Source organism: Ambystoma mexicanum, chromosome 9, assembly GCF_040938575.1.
Source record: "Ambystoma mexicanum isolate Mex_15411 chromosome 9, UKY_AmexF1_1, whole genome shotgun sequence".
NCBI classification, from domain to species: Eukaryota; Metazoa; Chordata; class Amphibia; order Caudata; family Ambystomatidae; genus Ambystoma; species Ambystoma mexicanum.
This window is the reverse complement of record NC_090931.1, coordinates 37026830-37039176: the sequence shown is the minus strand read 5'-3', so window position 1 is coordinate 37039176 and position 12347 is coordinate 37026830.

The window sequence follows — 12347 nt, the reverse complement described above, 5'->3', positions numbered from 1 at the left end:
ACACCTTGCATCACACGCTCGGTGTACTCATCTTGGGCTCTGAGATAGGTTTGTCCTGCAGGACACCTTGCATCACACGCTGGGTGTACTCATCTGGGGCTGTGAGATAGGTTTGTACCACAGGACCACTTGCATCACACGCTGGGTGTACTCATTTGGGGCTTTGAGATACATTTGTTCTACAGTACACCTTGCATCACACACTTAGAGTACTCATTTGCGGCTCTGACATGGGTTTGTTCTGCAGTACACCTTGCATCACTTGCTCGGTGTGCTCATTTGGGGCCTTGAGATACATTTGTTCAACAGTACACCTTGCATCACACGCTTAGAGTACTCATCTGGGGCTCTGAGATAGGTTTGCTCTGCAGGACACCGTGCATCTCACGCTCGGTGTACTCATATTGGGCTGTGAGATAGGTTTGTTCTGCAGGACAGTTTGCATCACACGCTGGGTGTACTCATTTGGGGCTTTGAGATACGTTTGTTCTACAGTACACCTTGCATCACACACTCAGTGTACTCATCTTGGGCTCTGAGATAGGTTTGTCCTGCAGGACACCTTGCATCACACGCTGGGTGTCCTCATCTGAGGCTGTGAGATAGGTTTGTACCACAGGACCACTTGCATCACTTGCTGGGCGTACTCATTTGGGGCCTTGAGATACGTTTGTTCAACAATACACCTTGCATCACACGCTTAGAGTATTCATTTGGGGCTCTGAGATAGGTTTTCTCTGCAGGACACCTTCCATCACACGCTTGGTGTACTCATCTTGGGCTGTGAGATAGGTTAGTTCTCCAGGACACCTTGCATCACACACATGGTGTACTCATCTTGGGCTGTGAGATAGGTTTGCTCTGCAGGACACCATGCATCACATGCTCGGTCTACTCATCTTGGGCTCTGAGATAGGTCTGCACTGCAAGACACCTCGCATCACACCCTCGGTGTACTCATCTGGGGCTCTGAGATAGGTTTGCTCTGCAGGACACCGTGCATCTCACGCTCGGTGTACTCACCTGGGGCTCTGAGATAGGTTTGCTCTGCAGGACTCCTTGCATCACACGCTCTGTGTACTCATCTGGGGATCTGAGATAGGTTTGCACTGCAGGGCTCCTTGCATCATACGCTTGGTGTACTCATCTTGGGCTCTGAGGTAGGTTTGCTCTGCAGTACACCTTGCATCACACGCTCGGTGTACTCACCTGGGGCTCTGAGATAGGTCTGCTCTGCAGGACACCTTGCATCACACGCTCGGTGTACTCATCCTGGGCTCTGAGATAGGTTTGTCCTGCAGGACACCTTGCATCACACGCGCGGTCTACTCATCATGGGCTCTGAGAAAGGTTTGTCCTGCAGGACACCTTGCATCACACGCTGGGTGTCATCATCTGGGGCTGTGAGATAGGTTTGTACCACAGGACCACTTGCATCACTTGCTGGGCGTACTCATTTTGGGCCTTGAGATACGTTTGTTCAACAATACACCTTGCATCACACGCTTAGAGTATTCATTTGGGGCTCTGAGATAGGTTTTCTCTGCAGGACACCTTGCATCACACGCTTGGTGTACTCATCTTGGGCTGTGAGATAGGTTAGTTCTCCAGGACACCTTGCATCACACACATGGTGTACTCATCTTGGGCTGTGAGATAGGTTTGCTCTGCAGGACACCATGCATCACATGCTCGGTGTACTCATCTTGGGCTCTGAGATAGGTCTGCACTGCAAGACACCTTGCATCACACACTCGGTGTACTCACCTGGGGCTCTGAGATAGGTCTGATCTGCAGGACACCTTGCATCACACGCTCGGTGTACTCATCCTGGGCTCTGAGATAGGTTTGTCCTGCAGGACACCTTGCATCACACGCTCGGTGTACTCATCTTGGGCTCTGAGATAGGTTTGTCCTGCAGGACACCTTGCATCACACGCTGGGTGTACTCATCTGGGGCTGTGAGATAGGTTTGTACCACAGGACCACTTGCATCACACGCTGGGTGTACTCATTTGGGGCTTTGAGATACATTTGTTCTACAGTACACCTTGCATCACACACTTAGAGTACTCATTTGCGGCTCTGACATGGGTTTGTTCTGCAGTACACCTTGCATCACTTGCTCGGTGTGCTCATTTGGGGCCTTGAGATACATTTGTTCAACAGTACACCTTGCATCACACGCTTAGAGTACTCATCTGGGGCTCTGAGATAGGTTTTTTCTGCAGGACACCTTGCATCACACGCTCTGTGTACTCATCTGTGGCTCTGTGATAGGTTTGCTCTGCAGGACGCACTGCGTCACACGCTTGGTGTACTCATCTTGGGCTGTGAGATAGGTTTGTTTTGCAGGACACCTTGCATCACACGCTTGGGTAACTCATCTTGGGCTGTGAGATAGGTTTGCTCTGCAGGACACCTTGCATCACACGCTCGGTGTACTCATCTTGGGCTGTGAGATATGTTTGTTCTTCAGGACACCTTGTATCACACGCTGGGTGTACTCAACTGGGGCTCTGAGATACGTTTGCTCTGCAGGACACCTTGCATCACATGCTTGGTGTGCTCTTCTTGGGCTCTGAGATATGTTTCTTTACAGTACATCTTGCATCGCATGCTCGGGCTACTCCTCTTGGGCTGTGAGATAGGTTTGTTCTGCAGGACACCTTGCATCACACGCTTGGTGTACTCATCTGCGACTCTGAAATAGGTTTTCTCTGCAGGACACCTTGCATCACACACTTGGTGTACTCATCTGGGTCTGCAAGATAGGTTTGTTCTGCAGGACACCTTGCACCACACGCTCGGTGTACTCATCTTGGGCTCTGAGATAGGTTTGTCCTGCAGGACATCTTGCATCACATGTTTGGTGTACTCATCTTGAGCTGTGAGATAGGTTTGTTCTGCTGGACACCATTCATCACACGCTTGCTGTACTCATCTGCGACTCTGAAATAGGTTTTCTCTGCAGGACACCTTGCATCACACACTTGGTGTACTCATCTGGGTCTGCAAGATAGGTTTGTTCTGCAGGACACCTTGCATCACATGCTCAGTGTACTCATCTGGAGCTCTGAAATAGGTTTGTCCTGCAGGACACCTTGCACCACACGCTCGGTGTACTCATCTTGGGCTCTGAGATAGGTTTGTCCTGCAGGACACCTTGTACCACACGCTGGGTGTACTTATCTGGGGCTGTGAGATAGGTTTGTACCACAGGACCGCTTGCATCACACGCTGGGTGTACTCATTTGGGGCTTTGAGATAGGTTTGTTCTACAGTACACCTTGCATCACACGCTTAGAGTACTCATTTGCGGCTCTGACATAGGTTTGTTCTGCAGTACACCTTGCATCACTTGCTGGGTGTACTCATTTGGGGCCTTGAGATACATTTGTTCAACAGTACACCTTGCATCACACGCTTCGAGTACTCATCTGGGGCTCTGAGATAGGTTTGCTCTGCAGGACACCTTGCATCACACACTTGGTGTACTCATCTTGGGCTGTCAGATAGGTTAGTTCTGCAGGACAACTTGCATCACACACTTGGTGTACTCATCTTGGGCTGTGAGATACGTTTGCTCTGCAGGACACCTTGCATCACACGCTTGATGTACTCATCTTGGGATGTGAAACAGGTTTGTTCTGCAATACACCTTGCATCACACAATCGGTGTACTCATCTTGGGCTGTGAGATATGTTTCTTCTAAAGTCCACCTTGCATCACACACTTAGTGTACTCACCTTGCGCTCTAAGATAGGTTTGCACTGCAGGACTTGTTGCATCACACGCTTGGTGTACTCATCTTGGGCTCTAAGATTGGTTTGCTCTGCAGGAGACCTTGCATCACACGCTCGGTGTACTCACCTGGGGCTCTGAGATAGGTTTCTTCTACAGTACACCTTGCATCACATGCTCGGTGTACTCAACTGGGGTTCTGAGATAGGTTTGCACTGAAGGGCTCCTTGCATCACACGCTTGGTGTACTCATCTTGGGCTCTGAGATTGGTTTGCTCTGCAGGACACCTTGCATCACGCGCTCAGTGTACTCACCTGGGGCTCTGAGATAGGTTTGCTCTGCAGGACACCTTGCATCACACGCTCGGTGTACTCATCTGGGCCTCTGAGATTGGTTTATTCAGCAGGACACCTTACATCACACACTCGGGGTACTCATCTTGGGCTGTGAGATAGGTTAGTTCTGCAGGACTCCTTGCATCGCACGCTTGGTGTACTCATCTGGGGCTCTGAGGTAGGTTTGCTCTGCAGGACACCTTGCATCACACGCACGGTGTACTCATCTGGGACTCTGAGGTAGGTTGGCTCTGCAGGACACCTTGCATCACACGCTCGGTGTACTCATCTTGGGCTGTGAGATAGGTTAGGTTTGGTCTGCACTCCTTGTATCACACGCTTGGTGTGATCATCTGGGGCTCTGAGATAGGTTTGCTCTGCAGGACACCTTGCATCACACGCTTGGTATATTCATCTGGGACTCTGAGATAGGTTTGTTCTACAGGACGCCTTGCATCACATGTTTGGTGTACTCATCTTGGGCTGTGAGCTAGGTTTGGTCTGCAGGACTCCTTGCATCACACTCTTGGTGTATTCATCTGGGGCTCTGAGATAGGTTTGCTCTGCAGGACACCTTGCATCACACGCTCAGTGTACTCATCCGGGGCTCTGAGGTAGGTTTGCTCTGCAGGACACCTTGCATCACACACTCGATGTACTCATCTTGGGCTGTGAGAAAGGTTAGTTCTGCAGGACACCTTGCATCACACGCTTGGTGTACTCATCTCGGGCTCGGAGATATGTTTTTCTACAGTACACCTTGCATCACACGCTCGGTGTACTCATCTGGGGCTTTTATATAGGTTTGTTCTGCAGGACACCATGCATCACATACTTGGTGTACTCATCTGGGGCTCTGAGATAGGTTTGGACTGCAGGACACCTTGTATCACACACTCGGGGTACTCATCTTGGGCTGTGAGATAGGTTAGTTCTGCAGGACACTTTGCATCACACACTTGGTGTACTCATCTCAGGCTCTTAGATATGTTTCTTCTACAGTACACCTTGCATCACATGCTCGGGGTACTCATCTGGGGCTCTGAGATAGGTTTGCTGTGCAGGACACCTTGCATCACACGTTTGGTGTACTCTTCTTGGGCTGTGAGCTAGGTTTGTTCTGCAGGACTCCTTGCATCGCACGCTTGGTGTACTCATCTGGGGCTCTGAGATAGGTTTGGACTGCAGGACACCTTGTATCACACACTCGGGGTACTCATCTTGGGCTGTGAGATAGGTTAGTTCTGCAGGACACTTTGCATCACACACTTGGTGTACTCATCTCAGGCTCTTAGATATGTTTCTTCTACAGTACACCTTGCATCACATGCTCGGGGTACTCATCTGGGGCTCTGAGATAGGTTTGCTGTGCAGGACACCTTGCATCACACGTTTGGTGTACTCTTCTTGGGCTGTGAGCTAGGTTTGTTCTGCAGGACTCCTTGCATCGCACGCTTGGTGTACTCATCTGGGGCTCTGAGGTAGGTTTGCTCTGCAGGACACCTTGCATCACACGCACGGTGTACTCATCTGGGACTCTGAGGTAGGTTGGCTCTGCAGGACACCTTGCATCACACGCTCGGTGTACTCATCTTGGGCTGTGAGATAGGTTAGGTTTGGTCTGCACTCCTTGTATCACACGCTTGGTGTGATCATCTGGGGCTCTGAGATAGGTTTGTTCTACAGGACGTCTTGCATCACACGCTTAGAGTCCTCATCTGGGGCTGTGAGATAGGTTTGTTCTGCAGGACACCTTGCCTCACAGGCTTAGAGTACTCATCTGGGGCTGTGAGATAGGTTTGTTCTGCAGGACACCTTGCATCACACGCTCGGTGTACTCATCTTGGTTTCTGAGATAGGTTAGTTCTGCAGGACTCCTTGTATCACACGCTTGGTGTACTGATCTGGGGCACTGGGATAGGTTAGTTCTGCTGACTCCTTGCATCACATTCTTGGTGTACTCATCGGGGGTTCTGAGATACGTTTCCTCTGCAGGACACCTTGCATCACACACTTGGATTACTCATCTGTGCTGTGAGATAGGTTTGTACTGCAGGACACCTTGTATCACACGATGGGTGCACTCATCTGGGGCTCTAAGATACGTTTTCTCTGCAGGACACCTTGCATCACATGCTTGGTGTGCTCTTCTTAGGCACTGAGATATGTTTCTTCTACAGTACACCTTGCATCACACGCTCGGTGTACGCCTCTTGGGCTGTGAGATAGGTTTGTTCTGCAGGACACATTGCATCACACGCTCGGGGTACTCATCTGCGACTTTGAGATGGGTTTCTCTGCAGGACATCTTGCATCACACGCTTGGTGTACTCATCTTGGGCTGTGATATAGGTTTGTTCTGCAGGACACCTTGCATCACACGTTTGGTGTACTCATCTTGGGCTCTGAGATAGGTTTGTTCTGCAGGACAGTTTGCATCACACGCTGGGTGTACTCATTTGGGGCTTTGAGATACGTTTGTTCTACAGTACACCTTGCATCACACGCTCAGTGTACTCATCTTGGGCTCTGAGATAGGTTTGTCCTGCAGGACACCTTGCATCACACGCGCGGTCTACTCATCTTGGGCTCTGAGATGGGTTTGTCCTGCAGGACACCTTGCATCACACGCTGGGTGTCCTCATCTGGGGCTGTGAGATAGGTTTGTACCACAGACCGCTTGCATCACTTGCTGAGCGTACTCATTTGGGGCCTTGAGATACGTTTGTTCAACAGTACACCTTGCATCACACGCTTAGAGTACTCATTTGGGGCTCTGAGATAGGTTTGCTCTGCAGGACACCTTGCATCACACACTTGGTGTACTCATCTTGGGCTGTCAGATAGGTTAGTTCTGCAGGACAACTTGCATCACACACTTGGTGTAGTCATCTTGGGCTGTGAGATACGTTTGCTCTGCAGGACACCTTGCATCACACGCTTACTGTACTCATCTCTGGCTGTGAGATAGGTTTGTTCTGCAGGACACCTTGCCTCACACGCTCGGTGTACTCATCTGGGGCTCTGAGATATGTTTGTTCTGTAGGATACTTTATATCACAAGCTCGGTGTACTCGTCTTGGGCTGTGAGATACATTTGCTCTGCAGGACAGCATGCTTCACATGCTCGGTGTACTCATCTTGGGCTCTGAGATAGGTTTGCTCTGCAGGACACCTTGCATCACACACTCGGTGTACTCACCTGGGGCTCTGAGATAGGTTTGCTCTGCAGGACTCCTTGCATCACACGCTCTGTGTACTCATCTGGGGCTCTGAGATAGGTTTTTTCTACAGTACACCTTGCATCACACGCTCGGTGTACTCATCTGGGGATCTGAGTTAGGTTTGCACTGCAGGGCTCCTTGCATCATACGCTTGGTGTACTCATCTTGGGCTCTGAAATTGGTTTGCTCTGCAGGACACCTTGCATCACACGCTCAGTGTACTCATCTTGGGCTCTGAGATAGGTTTGCTCTGCAGGACTCCTTGCATCACACGCTCGGTGTACTCACCTGGGGCTCTGAGATAGGTCTGCTCTGCAAGACACCTTGCATCACACGCTCGGTGTACTCATCTTGGGCTCTGAGATAGGTTTGTCCTGCAGGACACCTTGCATCACACGCTGGGTGTCCTCATCTGGGGCTGTGAGATAGGTTTGTACCACAGGACCACTTGCATCACTTGCTGGGCGTACTCATTTGGGGCCTTGAGATACGTTTGTTCAACAATACACCTTGCATCACACGCTTAGAGTATTCATTTGGGGCTCTGAGATAGGTTTGCTCTGCAGGACACCTTGCATCACACGCTTGGTGTACTCATCTTGGGATGTGAGATAGGTTAGTTCTCCAGGACACCTTGCATCACACACATGGGGCCTCATTACGACCCAGGCGGTAAGTTACCGCCTGGGTCGTACCTTTACCACCATGGCGTAAACTATGTTTACGCCATGGTGGTTGGCGGACTTACCGCCCCATTCCGAGGTTGGCGGGGCGGTAAGTCCCCAATCCCCATTTACCCTTCCCCATTCCCATTTTTGCCCCATAGGGCATAATGGGAGTGGGGAAGCCTACTAAAAGCAGGTGTTAAAACCTCCATGGCGCTAAGGGACCTCGGAATCAGGCGGTAAGGGTCGGCGCTGTTTACGCCGCCGTAAACCCCTTACCGCCTGAGTCGTAATGAGGCCCATGGTGTACTCATCTTGGGCTGTGAGATAGGTTTGCTCTGCAGGACACCTTGCATCACACGCTTACTGTACTCATCTCTGGCTGTGAGATAGGTTTGTTCTGCAGGACACCTTGCATCACACGCTCGGTGTACTCATCTGGGGCTCTGAGATATGTTTGTTCTGCAGGATACTTTATATCACACGCTCGGTGTACTCGTCTTGGGCTGCGAGATACGTTTGCTCTGCAGGACACCATGCATCACATGCTCGGTGTACTCATCTTGGGCTCTGAGATAGGTCTGCACTGCAAGACACCTTGCATCACACGCTCGGTGTACTAATCTGGGGCTCTGAGATAGATTTGCTCTGCAGGACACCTTGCATCACACGCTCGGTGTACTAATCTGGGGCTCTGAGATAGGTTTGCTCTGCAGGACACCTTGCATCTCACGCTCGGTGTACTCACCTGGGGCTCTGCGATAGGTTTGCTCTGCAGGACTCCTTGCATCACACGCTCTGTGTACTCATCTGGGGATCTGAGATAGGTTTGCACTGCAGGGCTCCTTGCATCATACGCTTGGTGTACTCATCTTGGGCTCTGAGATTGGTTTGCTCTGCAGGACACCTTGCATCACACGCTCGGTGTACTCATCTGGGGCTCTGAGGTAGGTTTGCTCTGCAGGACACCTTGCATCACACGCTCGGTGTACTCACCTGGGGCTCTGAGATAGGTCTGCTCTGCAGGACACCTTGCATCACACGCTCGGTGTACTCATCTTGGGCTCTGAGATAGGTTTGTCCTGCAGGACACCTTGCATCACACGCGCGGTCTACTCATCATGGGCTCTGAGATAGGTTTGTCCTGCAGGACACCTTGCATCACACGCTGGGTGACCTCATCTGGGGCTGTGAGATAGGTTTGTACCACGGGACCACTTGCATCACTTGCTGGGCGTACTCATTTGGGGCCTTGAGATACGTTTGTTCAACAGTACACCTTGCATCACACGCTTAGAGTACTCATTTGGGGCTCTGAGATAGGTTTGCTCTGCAGGACACCTTGCATCACACGCTTGGTGTACTCATCTTGGGCTGTGAGATAGGTTAGTTCTGCAGGACACCTTGCATCACACACTTGGTGTACTCACCTTGGGCTGTGAGATAGGTTTGCTCTGCAGGACACCTTGCATCACACGCTTGGTGTACTCATCTTGGGCTGTGAGATAGGTTAGTTCTCCAGGACACCTTGCATCACACACATGGGGTCTCATTACGACCCAGGCGGTAAGTTACCGCCTGGGTCGTACCTTTACCACCATGGCGTAAACTATGTTTATGCCATGGTGGTTGGCGGACTTACCGCACCATTCCGAGGTTGGCGGGGCGGTAAGTCCCCAATCCCCATTTACCCTTCCCCATTCCCATTTTTGCCCCATAGGGCATAATGGGAGTGGGGAAGGCGTTAATTACGCCACCGTAAATTACGGTGGCGTAATTAACATCAAGGTCCCTTAGCGCCATGGATTTTAACACCTACTAAAAGCAGGTGTTAAAACCTCCATGGCGCTAAGGGACCTCGGAATCAGGGGGTAAGGGTCGGCGCTGTTTACGCCGCCGTAAACCCCTTACCGCCTGAGTCGTAATGAGGCCCATGGTGTACTCATCTTGGGCTGTGAGATAGGTTTGCTCTGCAGGACACCTTCCATCACACGCTTACTGTACTCATCTCTGGCTGTGAGATAGGTTTGTTCTGCAGGACACCTTGCATCACACGCTCGGTGTACTCATCTGGGGCTCTGAGATATGTTTGTTCTGCAGGATACTTTATATCACACGCTCGGTGTACTCATCTTGGGCTCTGAGATAGGTCTGCACTGCAAGACACCTTGCATCACACGCTCGGTGTACTCATCTGGGGCTCCGAGATAGGTTTGCGCTGCAGGATACCTTGCATCACACGCTCGGTGTACTCACCTGGGGCTCAGAGATAGGTTTGCTCTGCAGGACTGCTTGCATCACACGCTCTGTGTACTCATCTGGGGCTCTGAGATAGGTTTGCAATGCAGGGCTCCTTGCATCATACACTTGGTGTACTCATCTTGGGCTCTGAGATTGGTTTGCTCTGCAGGACACCTTGCATCACACGCTCGGTGTACTCATCTGGGGCTCTGAGATAGGTTTGCTCTGCAGGACACCATGCATCACATTCTCGGTGTACTCATCTTGGGCTCTGAGATAGGTCTGCACTGCAAGACACCTTGCATCACACGCTCGGTGTACTCATCTGGGGCTCTGAGATAGGTTTGCTCTGCAGGACACCTTGCATCTCACGCTCGGTGTACTCACCTGGGGCTCTGAGATAGGTTTGCTCTGCAGGACTCCTTGCATCACACGCTCTGTGTACTCATCTGGGGATCTGAGATAGGTTTGCACTGCAGGGCTCCTTGCATCATACGCTTGGTGTACTCATCTTGGGCTCTGAGATTGGTTTGCTCTGCAGGACACCTTGCATCACACGCTCGGTGTACACATCTGGGGCTCTGAGGTAGGTTTGCTCTGCAGGACACCTTGCATCACACGCTCGGTGTACTCACCTGGGGCTCTGAGATAGGTCTGCTCTGCAGGACACCTTGCATCACACGCTCGGTGTACTCATCTTGGGCTCTGAGATAGGTTTGCTCTGCAGGACACCTTGCATCTCACGCTCGGTGTACTCACCTGGGGCTCTGAGATAGGTTTGCTCTGCAGGACTCCTTGCATCACACGCTCTGTGTACTCATCTGGGGATCTGAGATAGGTTTGCACTGCAGGGCTCCTTGCATCATACGCTTGGTGTACTCATCTTGGGCTCTGAGATTGGTTTGCTCTGCAGGACACCTTGCATCACACGCTCGGTGTACTCATCTGGGGCTCTGAGGTAGGTTTGCTCTGCAGGACACCTTGCATCACACGCTCGGTGTACTCACCTGGGGCTCTGAGATAGGTCTGCTCTGCAGGACACCTTGCATCACACGCTCGGTGTACTCATCTTGGGCTCTGAGATAGGTTTGTCCTGCAGGACACCTTGCATCACACGCCCGGTCTACTCATCATGGGCTCTGAGATAGGTTTGTCCTGCAGGACACCTTGCATCACACGCTGGGTGACCTCATCTGGGGCTGTGAGATAGGTTTGTACCACAGGACCACTTGCATCACTTGCTGGGCGTACTCATTTGGGGCCTTGAGATACGTTTGTTCAACAGTACACCTTGCATCACACGCTTAGAGTACTCATTTGGGGCTCTGAGATAGGTTTGCTCTGCAGGACACCTTGCATCACACGCTTGGTGTACTCATCTTGGGCTGTGAGATAGGTTAGTTCTGCAGGACACCTTGCATCACACACTTGGTGTACTCACCTTGGGCTGTGAGAAAGGTTTGCTCTACAGGACACCTTGCATAACACGCTTGGTGTACTCATCTTGGGTTGCGAGATAGGTTTGCTCTGCAGGACACCTTGCATCACATGCATGGTGTACTCATCTTGGGCTGTGAGATAGGTTTGTCCTTGCATCACACACTCAGTGTACTCATCTAGGGCTCTGAGATATGTTTGTACTGCAGGACACCTTGCATCACACACTGGGTGTACTCATCTTGGGTTCTGAGATAGGTTTTTTCTGCAGGACACCTTGCCTCACACGCTCGGGGTACTCATCTTGGGTTCTGAGATAGGTTTTTCTGCAGGACACCTTGCATCACACACTAGGTGTACTCATCTTGGGCTGTGAGATAGGTTTGTACTGCAGGACACCTTGCATCACACACTTGGTGTACTCATCTTGGGTTCTGAGATAGGTTTGTTCTGCAGGACACCTTGCATCACACGCTCGGTGTACTCATCTGGGGCTCTGAGATATGTTTGTTCTGCAGGATACTTTATATCACACGCTTGGTGTACTCCTCTTGGGCTGCGAGATACGTTTGCTCTGCAGGACACCATGCATCACATGCTCGGTGTACTCATCTTGGGCTCTGAGATAGGTCTGCACTGCAAGACACCTTGCATCACACGCTCGGTGTACTCATCTGGGGCTCCGAGATAGGTTTGCGC